At 38.3% G+C, this 12154-nt stretch overlaps 1 long non-coding RNA gene across 1 annotated transcript in view; it reads right to left on the reverse strand.

Annotated features, from left to right (window-relative positions):
* Nucleotides 1–4516: 4516 nt before the first annotated feature.
* The window catches only part of LOC108366695 (uncharacterized), an 18809-nt gene continuing 11171 nt past the window's right edge, over nt 4517–12154 (reverse strand). The window contains exons 2-3 of the long non-coding RNA XR_001848144.1: nt 10515–10517; nt 4517–4527 (exon numbers count right to left, since the gene is read on the reverse strand). This is a non-coding gene — a long non-coding RNA (uncharacterized LOC108366695). The remainder of the gene's footprint in view (nt 4528–10514; nt 10518–12154) is intronic.

Below are 12154 nucleotides of genomic sequence, written 5' to 3' on the forward strand. Positions count from 1 at the left end.
ATGCTCCTTCTTAGCAGAACGTAATTTAGCATTTTCGACAACCGAGCCCCTAACCAAATTTCTACAAGAAAAAAAATTATTAAAAGCCAACGCGATTATTTAGCCCCTTTAAACTTGCACATTATTGCCCTGAAATTTAATGGGCTAAAAAATCTGAATAGAAAGTTGAAAATCTAGCTGAAAATTTACAGATTGTTTATAGTTTTTGCACAATTTTTGTGGATTTATATTTTGTTTGTTAATGAGCTTGGATTTTATGGAAAAATAATCAACATTAAATAAACGAAAGGGAATCAGCCAAAATCGATCAAAATGATCATGACTTAATCAGTTGATCACAAGTGAATGTATAAAATGATTTTTATATTAACGATCTCAAACCAGTTAACAATAAATTTTAACTGTGCTCTGTCGAAATGATATTTTAATATACTTTACGTACATATCGAGCCCTAACCGCCAAAATAACGTAAGCGACATTTTTTTCAAAATTTTCTTTTTGATGCAGAAATGCATCTAGATGCTCTAGGAATATTTCTGCATCAAAAAGAAAATTTTGAAAAAAATATCGCTTACGTTATTTTGGCGGTTAGGGCTCGATATGTACTTTTGTATACAATAAAAGTTTAAATAAGAACACTTTTTTGTACATTCATTTGAAAAAGACGTTTTTGGGTAGGAAATGACGTTTTTTCAGACCAAGAGGGACGTTTTCTCATGCCGAAGACCTGACAACACTGGTTGTAAGGACCATCTGGCTAGTCTGCCACTTAAGTCTTTCAGCGACATCAGTAAGCAGCATCAACTCTGTGTATGGCCGGACTTCTTTACAGCCATTATCGCCGCGAGACATTTTTTTCGGTAACACTGTACTTGGATGACAGTCATTCAGTTTTTGGGAGAACTGCGCGGTGGGCTTCTCCGATCCGTCAGTTTCTTTCTGGTACAGTGTAACATATAACCATGGCATGTAGTATGTCTAAGTATAGGTTCTGTACTTGTTTGGTAAATACTTTAATGGCAATCATAAGCAAGCTGGCACGCGTTGGTTTCCGGCTACTTTCTCGTCGGCTAATGGGGTGGTATTCATGCCGCTTATGTCCTGCCAAACCTACTGCCACCTGCTAAAATAAATTTTAAATATCGCGTGCTCAAAACGAAGAAGGAGTTTGAGAAGGATATAGAGAAAGAGAGCGATTTTTGGTTTTAGCCCTGCTAGAAGTAGAAGAAGTATTTATTTTAACACTAATTTAAAAATTCTTAAACCTATTCGCATAACCGAGTTATTCAAAATATATTCCAAGCTGCAGGCGTTAATGCGGATGTACATACGTGTATATACATAGACACATGTGAATACCCGAAATTTGTATATATGTATGTATGTTTATGCAACTTAGATCTAGGCAACAGTTTTCTCAAAGAAAAGGTTACTAAATATGTATATCACTATAGCTATAAACGAAAGGAAAAACAACTATATGTGTTCCTCTCCCATGTACCCTGACGGCATTGCCAACATCAAATGCATATAGGTAAGGTAAAATAAAAAATAAAGAAAAAGCTTTTGATAGACTTACAAATTGTTGCGTTGCTCCCACGATGAAAGATCTTTCATGGTGTTAATGTTCGAAATGTTGCCGGAAATGTTCCAAATGATGTTGCCAAGGTGGTTGAAGTCAGGGCTCATGCAAAAGTATGGAGATGAAAACTTACACACATATACATGCGTAAACTGGTCTAAATCTAAATTTTTACACTTTGGTTCTGATACACTTTACGAAATTCACGGTACTTAAACTTCCTATGGGATATGTGCAGTTCGCAATATTACTGCCTTATTTCGAGCTGAAATTTAGTATTATTTGTTCAATAAATTCTTTTTCATAAGTATTAGAAAATTTAACGGGAAATTATACACTTGTTGTTGTTGTACCAGAGCCAATATGTAACTTCAGCACCGTACAGTCTGTTCAAAAACTTCTATATATGTATAAACATATGTACGTTGGAACTTCTGTACTTATACGCATATATGTACTTATATCCGTGTACATATATGCATTTAGGGTTTTAGACTATGTAATCTTAATATAACCGTATTCACTTTTATATATATATGTATATATATATATATATTTTTTTTTTTAACTGTTCGTTTTCTTCACTTTTCCTCTAGGTATGGTATAGGTATATGGGCACGTCCCCTACTTATTTTTCAACAAAACAACTTATAACCATGGGTTCGTTTCTAAACCCCTTTTCCGCACTTAAACACTTTTTTGATTCGCACTACTGTCACCGATTTCGCTGCCGTCATTAAATGGCCCACGTGCCAACTACGATCGCCGCGCAATACTGTCTTCTGCTAGGAGCTTGTCCCTTATGTATGAACGTGCATGCGTAATTATGCCCGAATATGATATACATATGTATGTTTTATACGCATAGTGCCAGGTCTGGAGAGAAAGCTTTATGTTATGTTGGCACTATATATATGTACATATATCGTCACTCATATGCCAGAAACATGAATGTGTAAAAAAAAATGAAAATTTCGGAAAATCTAGTTGGAAATTTATTTATTTTATTTTTTTTTTTGTGCATTTGGAAGTGTAAGATATGTGCTTTCCGTGTACGCATGGTATTCTGGGTTTTGGTATAACGTAAAAAAGTCAACCCAATAACTTAAAACTGATAAATTGGCACATTCTTGCTTCTGCCATGAGGGGGAACGATATGTAACTATGTGATTAGATATGTAATTGGTTTTTATTTACCCGAATAGGATTTGGCACTGATATGTGCACAGGTATAATGTCTCGCAAGGTGCACTATAACCGCAGCTTTGGGGATATTTATGTACCTAGGTGTACTCTTATGCATCCGACTGGAAAATCCTATGGTTTTGGAGATTTGCATATTTTACTCTTTTCTATTTAGCTAATGCATAAACTTATGCACTGGTGGCAATTTTGCAATGGTATGAAAATGGCTTACCTTGATAAATCTGCCACCGCAAATAATAAAGTAAAACAAGGAACCAGGTGCCACTAAAATTTTAGATTTCTATTCAAATCTAGGCTAATACTGCTAATAAGCCGGAGTGTTCGGTGTTCGCTCCACTGCGTCTTGAACGTGAAAGATCAGAATGCCTCAATTTTTGTTCGATGAAGCTTTAACTTCGGCTCAATGATAGGGCAAGTTTGGTCGGCGAGGACTGGAAAAATACATAGTTGTGCAAAGGAGATTCAAGTAAGTTTGACTAGAGCCGTGTTTAGCACGATGACACAGGGCGACCACCGGAAATGATGAAGAATTTCCGCAAATAAAAGTTTGTGATTAAGTAGTATGAACACAAGTACATGTACGCGTAAAAGTGTACATAAAAAGGCAAGTAGGAAAAAGTAAAAGCATCGCCCGAGGCGAACAGCAGTCCGGGCTACAAGCGCCATTACAACAGCACGGCGCCCACACCGTAATCGGATGCGTCACATTGGACAAAGAAACGCTTTGAAAAGTCGAGGTGTCTAAACACAGGTGCGCTCGTGAGCGCTCTTTTNTTCTAATAGCTTCTTCTAATAATTCCAATCTGCGCAGGAGCTCATATGTATCGCCGTTGGTTACCATATGTTGTCCAAAAGCCATGAAATATGGGGATGTCCCAATCGCTGAGTGAGACGCTGATCGTAAGGCACAACCGATTCTGCTAAGCTGTTCATCCCAATTCTTCTGGTTGGGCTTGACGTACGATTTCATAGCTGCGATTACAGAGCGGTTGACGCGCTCAGATGCATTTGCTTGAGGTGCATGAACCGCTGTGTACACGTGCTTGATGTTGTATTTTCGAAGAAGAGTGTTAAAAATGTGTGATTTAAATTGGGATCCGTTATCTGTGACAATGGTTTCTGGAACGCCAAACATGTGAAAAAGCTCTTCCAACCAACCTAAAACTGCGTCCACCTTGAATTTCTTTTTATTGCTTTTAAAACAGGGAACTTTGAGAAATGGTCTAATACTATAAAAATTCCGATGTTTCCCGATTGGGATCTAGGGTAGGGACCTAAGTAGTATACATAAAGAATTTGGAAAAAACGACTAGTGGTGGTTATTCTGCCCATAGGTGGTCTCAATATGCTATTTGGGGGCTTTGTACACTTACAAACTTCGCAAGCGTTAATATAGTTTTCACGTCATCCACCAGATATGGCCAATAATAACAACGCCGGACCTTTTCAATTGTTTTGTTTATGCCACAATGTGCGGCTAAAGGCCCGTCATGCGCTTTCTTCAGCACTTCGTGAATCATATCGTTTGGTATCCACAGTTTCCACGTCATATCGTCATGGAGTCGCTCACCAGTAGCATGTTCGGTCCGTCTGTATATGTATCCGTCAACGACTTTTATATCAGGAAATTTGTTTTGATTCTCATTAATCTTCCTGATGAGTTCGCAGTACTGGTCCGATTGGAAGTGTATTGATTGTAGGTCAACGAAAACTCCGCAGTTGATTTCATTGGTGTTAACTCGCGAAAGTGCATCAGGTACTACATTCTGGCTACCTTTTCTGTGCTGTATTTTGAAAGTGATGCCTTGAAGCTTTAAAGCCCATCGAGCTAGTCTTGAGCTAAGATCAGTTTGAGACGTGAGCCACTTCAACGATGCGTGATCCGTTATTACCGTGAACTCATGTCCTTCCACATACGCTCTAAACTTTTTAATACTAAGCATTGCGGCTAAACATTCCTGTTCCGTCACTGAATAATTGCGTTGTGCTTGGTTGAGTTTTTTAGACATAAATGCTATAGGGATTTCTTCGCCCTCCGAAGTCATCTGAACCAATACGCTTCCTATGCCTGATTTACTTGCATCACAGTGTATATAAAAGGGTCGTGTAAAATCTGGACTATATAGTACGGGTGCTGAGATTAAAATTTTCTTCAACCCTTCAAATGCATTCTGTGCTCCTTCGTTCCAAGCGAATTTGCGATTGCCTTTAAGCAAATCGGTCAAAGGAGAGGTAACTGCAGCATAGTTTTTGATGAATTTTCGGTAACAACCCGACATTCCCAAGAATCTTCTAAGTTGTTTTAATGATCGCGGTTGCGGAAACTCCGTTATTGCGGATACTTTTTCCGGATCTGTTTGAATTGTTCCGTTCCCGACTATGTAGCCTAAGTAGCGCACCTCCTTAAGGCAAAATTTGCTCTTGGCAACATTTATGGTCAGCCCTGAGAAACGAATGCATTTTTCGACTTCACGCAGAACGTCAAGATGCTTTTCAAAGGAATTCGAGATTATCAAAAGATCATCGAGGTAGACGAAAACTTGTGACTTGAGGTGTGCAGGAATGACCTTATCCATGAGTCGGGACATTGTTTGAGGCGCATTACACAGACCGAACGGCATAACTGTATACTGATAAAGGGGCCTTCCTGGCACAGTGAAAGCGGTCTTGGCTCTTGACATGGGATCTAATGGTATTTGCCAGAATGCATCTTTAAGATCGAGACTAGTTATAAACTCTGCTTTTGGCAACCGAGACAAAATACCATCAATGTTAGGCAGCGGGTAGGCATCCTTTATGGTGACCGAATTCACTTTCCGGCTGTCAAGACACAATCTAACCTTTCCTGGCTTACGGACCAAGACAATAGGAGATGACCACGCACTGTCGGATTCTTCAATTACGCCTAGCTTCAACATCCGGTCAAGCTCCTCATAAATTATTTTCTCAATGGCAGGTGACACGGGAAAATGCCTTTGTTTTATTGGCTTGGCGTCACCAACGTCAATCACATGAGATAACAAAGTGGTTTTACCCAAGCCTTCGTTGGCAAATGACGGGAATTTGATTATTATGTTGTCAAGTTGTTTGCGTTGTAGCTCCGACAATAAATGTGTAGCGGTTTTATCCGAATCTTCGCGTATACTGAGCTCACAAATTAAGGTTTTAGGCAAGAGATTAAATGACTTCCAAAAATCAATTCCTAAATAAAGATTTTCTCTCAGGCTTGGAATAATGAAAAGCGTAATGGGTTTTGTAGCCCCTTGAAATGTTATATTGGTTTCAACGAATCCAATGATGTTTTGCGATTGACCGTCCGCGGTTCGAACAGATGAATGTATTTTTGAAACGATTTCGTAGCAACTAGTTCATTGGCAAATTGTGCACCCACGCAGCTGATAGACGCGCCAGTGTCTAATAACCCTGACACGGATTTATTGAATAGGTTCACTTCAGCATATGGGCGAATATTTGACGATTTCCCGAGAATGGAGTTCACAAACTTTTTACGATTTTCCCGGACTTTACTCCAGAACGATCGCATACGAGCCTCGGAACGACATGAGCGTGTTGGCTTTGGGACGATGGAATCATTGAAGATTCTCTGGCGTGCTTTCTCATACTCAGCCAAGCGAATGTGATACGGTTTAATTGGAACAATAGCTTTAATATTTTCGGGTGATGAATCTTGATACAGTTGGGTAGTTGTATCAGAAGTAATTAATTGGCATTGTTCGTTTGGTTCTGTTTGTGTGCACTCATCGGTGCACTATCTTGCGAGTTTTTTGACTTGTTGCAATTGTTGCAAGTAGGCCTGTATGTATTTGTTTTGCCACAACCATAGCAAAAGACCTTGCGCTCACCTAGACAATCCTGGTAGCGATGACCAGGTTGCGAGCAATTCCAACAGGTTAAAGAAATGGCGGCCAGGTCATTGCCCATGGCTACGTCCAATGGCTTTTCATCCTTAATTTCAATGCTATCTTTTTCATTTGAAATTTCAGTGACATATTTTCGGATCGGATTATGCCTTGTTGAGTAAGTGGGGTGTCGACGTTGCAAGTCTTCTAAGAAAAACTCACGCTTCCTACAAATTTCTCTTAAGCGAGAAACGGAAAAAATTTGTAAGTTCAGAACGTCGTGTTGTATTTCAGGAAGTAAGTTCCACTAATGCTTGTTCAGAAATTGGTTCCGATACATGGTCTATAATTTGGCATATCGATTCATAGAAAGAGTCGAAGGTTTCATTTGCTCTCTGCTTCCTGTCTCGTATCATTTCGCGATAGTCCACATCACTGCGCGTGTCATTATATTGGATGCGTAAGGCATTGCATAAGTCTTGCCATCTGATGTTACGCACTGACTTATGATAACGCCAGAACCAATCGCTCGCCTTACCATCGAAAAGTGCGTTGGCATAGCGACACAGTAACGCAAAATTTCCGCCAAGCGTTTGCATTGTGAGTGCTTCTACCCGGTAGATGAAATTTTCTACCGACAGACCATCCGAACCCCCAGTAAATTTAACCTTCCAGTTATATATAATGAGGCCGACTTTGTCTGGTCGAAAAGATAAATCAGGATCAGCCTGATTGTGGTAATGTTCAGGAATGGGAGGCGCTTGTTCAGCATTGGAAAGTGGGGGCAGACCGAACAGTTGCTCAAAGGTTTGCTGCTCTACGGCTGGTAAAGTCTGAACTCGAGGATTTGCCGGAAAAGAACTACTAGGCCGAGCAGGAGGAGCTTGCATGCTAAGTCTCCTAAATCCTGCTTCCATATTGGTTTCCACGAGTTCTTTAATTTGGTGGCTTAGTTCGTTAAGCATCTGCGCCTGCTGAGCTCTGCGAACCTCATCAGGTGATTTTTGTGGCGATTTATTTGACTGTACCGCATTTGTAACATTGCTGGCGGCTGCGCCACTATCAACTTCAAGGGGAGGACCAGAAATTGCCGTTTTGGTTGTTTGTGCCCTGGTATTGTGGCCATGTTGCGGATACTTAGCCGGGGTTAAAGACTTGGCTTTATGTGGAATAAGCTTTTTGTGACAAACTGGACAAGAGTCCTCCGTTTGGGAATATTTGAAGAGACAAGACTTGTGAAAAGTATGAGTACACCCTGCGGTGGTTGACTGCGACGTACTACTAATGCAGTTCTTGCATATGTTGCACTGCATGGCGTTTGCTTGAACTATCAGGTCTTCCGTACTATTTCTAACAGACATTATTTATTTTCAAAATGAGTTTAAAAATATATGTAGGTGATAATGATCAACAAAATTTTCGGGTAATTATTTGATTTCGTTAGCTACTCGGCAAGGAGTGTTTCAGTGTTGTGTGGACATAATTTATCGGCAAGCTAGCAAGATAACAAGAAAACTACAACGATTATAAAAGATCTATGCTGACTCCTTTCTTGGGTGACTAGTTCAAACACTTTTCAATCCAGAAATTTCCTAAGTAAGGAGGTCAGCAAATGCAGAATATAGTAACTCAAAAACTTTCAATGGTTTTTAGTTTGACGAATCACAAAAATAAAACATATTCCAAAAGAAAATTGGTAGGGAAAGAATACCAAATAAGATCTTAAAAGGCGGCCAGTTGGTAGTCAAATGCCACCAAATCTGTATTTCCAGCGAATCAAAGAAAAACATTCAGTAAACTCTCGATAGAACCTAACGCTTCGACTATCTATGTATATCCGTTGGTTTAGATACCTTTAAGCAAAAATTCTATGGTCATATAACATTCCAACCAGATAAAAGAAGAGGAAATATAGAAGTAAGATAAAATGAATGATTGTAAAAGTTTTGGAAACCCACAACTAAAATAAGAAATCGATTTTCAAATTCATGTTCACTAAAATTGGAGAAATTGTTGTTGGGGGCCCACGTTGGGCGCTAATAAATTTATGTAACATATAACCATGGCATGTAGTATGTCTAAGTATTGGCTCTGTACTTGTTTGGTAAATACTTTAATGGCAACCATAAGCAAGCTGGCACGCGTTGGTTTCCGGCTACTTTCTCGTCGGCTAATGGGGTGGTATTCATGCCGCTTATGTCCTGCCAAACCTACTGCCACCTGCTAAAATCAATTTTAAATATCGCGTGCTCAAAACGAAGAAGGAGTTTGAGAAAGATATAGAGAAAGAGAGCGATTTCTGATTTCAGCCCTGCTAGAAGCCTTGTCGAGGTTGTCTTCGGTGGAATTATCAACCCATATTGCCCTCCCAACCTTGACCATTCGTAAGCCTGAGGAAATTAAGTTGTGAATGATCCCTAGTCCTTCCAAGACACCTCCTTGCCGTTTAATCCATGCTCATAGAATTATTTATTTTAACACTAATTTAAAAATTCTTAAACCTATTCGCATAACCGAGTTATTCAAAATATATTCCAAGCTGCAGGCGTTCATGCGGACATACGTGTATATACATAGACACATGTGAATACCCGAAATTTGTATATATGTATGTATGTTTATGCAACTTTAATCTAGGCAACAGTTTTCTCAAAGAAAAGGTTACTAAATATGTATATCACTATAGCTATAAACGAAAGGAAAAACAACTATATGTGTTCCTCTCCCATGTACCCTGACGGCATTGCCAACATCAAATGCATATAGGTAAGGTAAAATAAAAAATAAAGAAAAAGCTTTTGATAGACTTACAAATTGTTGCGTTGCTCCCACGATGAAAGATCTTTCATGGTGTTAATGTTCGAAATGTTGCCGGAAATGTTCCAAATGATGTTGCCAAGGTGGTTGAAGTCAGGGCTCATGCAAAAGTATGGAGATGAAAACTTACACACATATACATGCGTAAACTGGTCTAAATCTAAATTTTTACACTTTGGTTCTGATACACTTTACGAAATTCACGGTACTTAAACTATGGGATATGTGCAATTCGCAATATTACTGCCTTATTTCGAGCTGAAATTTAGTATTATTTGTTCAATAAATTCTTTTACATAAGTATTAGAAAATTTAACGGGAAATTATACACTTGTTGTTGTTGTACCAGAGCCAATAGGTAACTTCAGCACCGTACAGTCTGTTCAAAAACTTCTATATATGTATAAANATAGTTCGAAATCAAAAAAAAAGTTTAATCCATGCTCATAGAATTATTTATTTTAACACTAATTTAAAAATTCTTAAACCTATTCGCATAACCGAGTTATTCAAAATATATTCCAAGCTGCAGGCGTTCATGCGGACATACGTGTATATACATAGACACATGTGAATACCCGAAATTTGTATATATGTATGTATGTTTATGCAACTTTAATCTAGGCAACAGTTTTCTCAAAGAAAAGGTTACTAAATATGTATATCACTATAGCTATAAACGAAAGGAAAAACAACTATATGTGTTCCTCTCCCATGTACCCTGACGGCATTGCCAACATCAAATGCATATAGGTAAGGTAAAATAAAAAATAAAGAAAAAGCTTTTGATAGACTTACAAATTGTTGCGTTGCTCCCACGATGAAAGATCTTTCATGGTGTTAATGTTCGAAATGTTGCCGGAAATGTTCCAAATGATGTTGCCAAGGTGGTTGAAGTCAGGGCTCATGCAAAAGTATGGAGATGAAAACTTACACACATATACATGCGTAAACTGGTCTAAATCTAAATTTTTACACTTTGGTTCTGATACACTTTACGAAATTCACGGTACTTAAACTATGGGATATGTGCAATTCGCAATATTACTGCCTTATTTCGAGCTGAAATTTAGTATTATTTGTTCAATAAATTCTTTTTCATAAGTATTAGAAAATTTAACGGGAAATTATACACTTGTTGTTGTTGTACCAGAGCCAATATGTAACTTCAGCACCGTACAGTCTGTTCAAAAACTTCTATATATGTATAAACATATGTACGTTGGAACTTCTGTACTTATACGCATATATGTACTTATATCCGTGTACATATATGCATTTAGGGTTTTAGACTATGTAATCTTAATATAACCGTATTCACTTTTATATATATATGTATATATATATATATTTTTTTTTTTTTAACTGTTCGTTTTCTTCACTTTTCCTCTAGGTATGGTATAGGTATATGGGCACGTCCCCTACTTATTTTTCAACAAAACAACTTATAACCATGGGTTCGTTTCTAAACCCCTTTTCCGCACTTAAACACTTTTTTGATTCGCACTACTGTCACCGATTTCGCTGCCGTCATTAAATGGCCCACGTGCCAACTACGATCGCCGCGCATTACTGTCTTCTGCTAGGAGCTTGTCCCTTATGTATGAACGTGCCTGCGTAATTATGCCCAATTATGATATACATATGTATGTTTTATACGCATAGTGCCAAGTCTGGAGAGAAAGCTTTATGTTATGTTGGCTCTATATATGTATATGTACATATATCGTCACTCATATGCCAGAAACATGAATGTGTAAAAAAATGAAAATTTCGGAAAATCTAGTTGGAAAGTTTTTTTTTTTTTTTGTTTGTTTTTTTTTGTGCATTTGGAAGTGTAAGATATGTGCTTTCCGTGTACGCATGGTATTCTGGGTTTTGGTATAACGTAAAAAATCCAAAGATTAATCAAGTCAACCCAATAACTTAAAACTGATAAATTGGCACATTCTTGCTTCTGCCATGAGGGGGAACGATATGTAACTATGTGATTAGATATGTAATTGGTTTTTATTTACCCGAATAGGATTTGGCACTGATATGTGCACAGGTATAATGTCTCGCAAGGTGCACTATAACCGCAGCGTTGGGGATATTTATGTACCTAGGTGTACTCTTATGCATCCGACTGGAAAATCCTATGGTTTTGGGGATTTGCATATTTTACTCTTTTCTATTTAGCTAATGCATAAACTTATGCACTGGTGGCAATTTTGCAATGGTATGAAAATGGCTTACCTTGATAAATCTGCCACCGCAAATAATAAAGTAAAACAAGGAACCAGGTGCCACTAAAATTTTAGATTTCTATTCAAATCTAGGCTAATACTGCTAATAAGCCGGAGTGTTCGGTGTTCGCTCCACTGCGTCTTGAACGTGAAAGATCAGAATGCCTCAATTTTTGTTCGATGAAGCTTTAACTTCGGCTCAATGATAGGGCAAGTTTGGTCGGCTAGGACTGGAAAAATACATAGTTGTGCAAAGGAGATTCAAGTAAGTTTGACAAGAGCCGTGTTTAGCACGATGACACAGGGCGACCACCGGAAATGATGAAGAATTTCCGCAAATAAAAGTTTGTGATTAAGTAGTATGAACACAAGTACATGTACGCGTAAAAGTGTACATAAAAAGGCAAGTAGGAAAAAGTAAAAGCATCGCCCGAGGCGAACAGCAGTCCGGGCTACAAGC

This window comes from Rhagoletis zephyria, unplaced genomic scaffold (genome assembly GCF_001687245.7).
Source record: "Rhagoletis zephyria isolate East Lansing unplaced genomic scaffold, Rhagoletis_zephyria_1.1 Rzeph_scaffold_02384, whole genome shotgun sequence".
NCBI lineage: Eukaryota > Metazoa > Arthropoda > Insecta > Diptera > Tephritidae > Rhagoletis > Rhagoletis zephyria.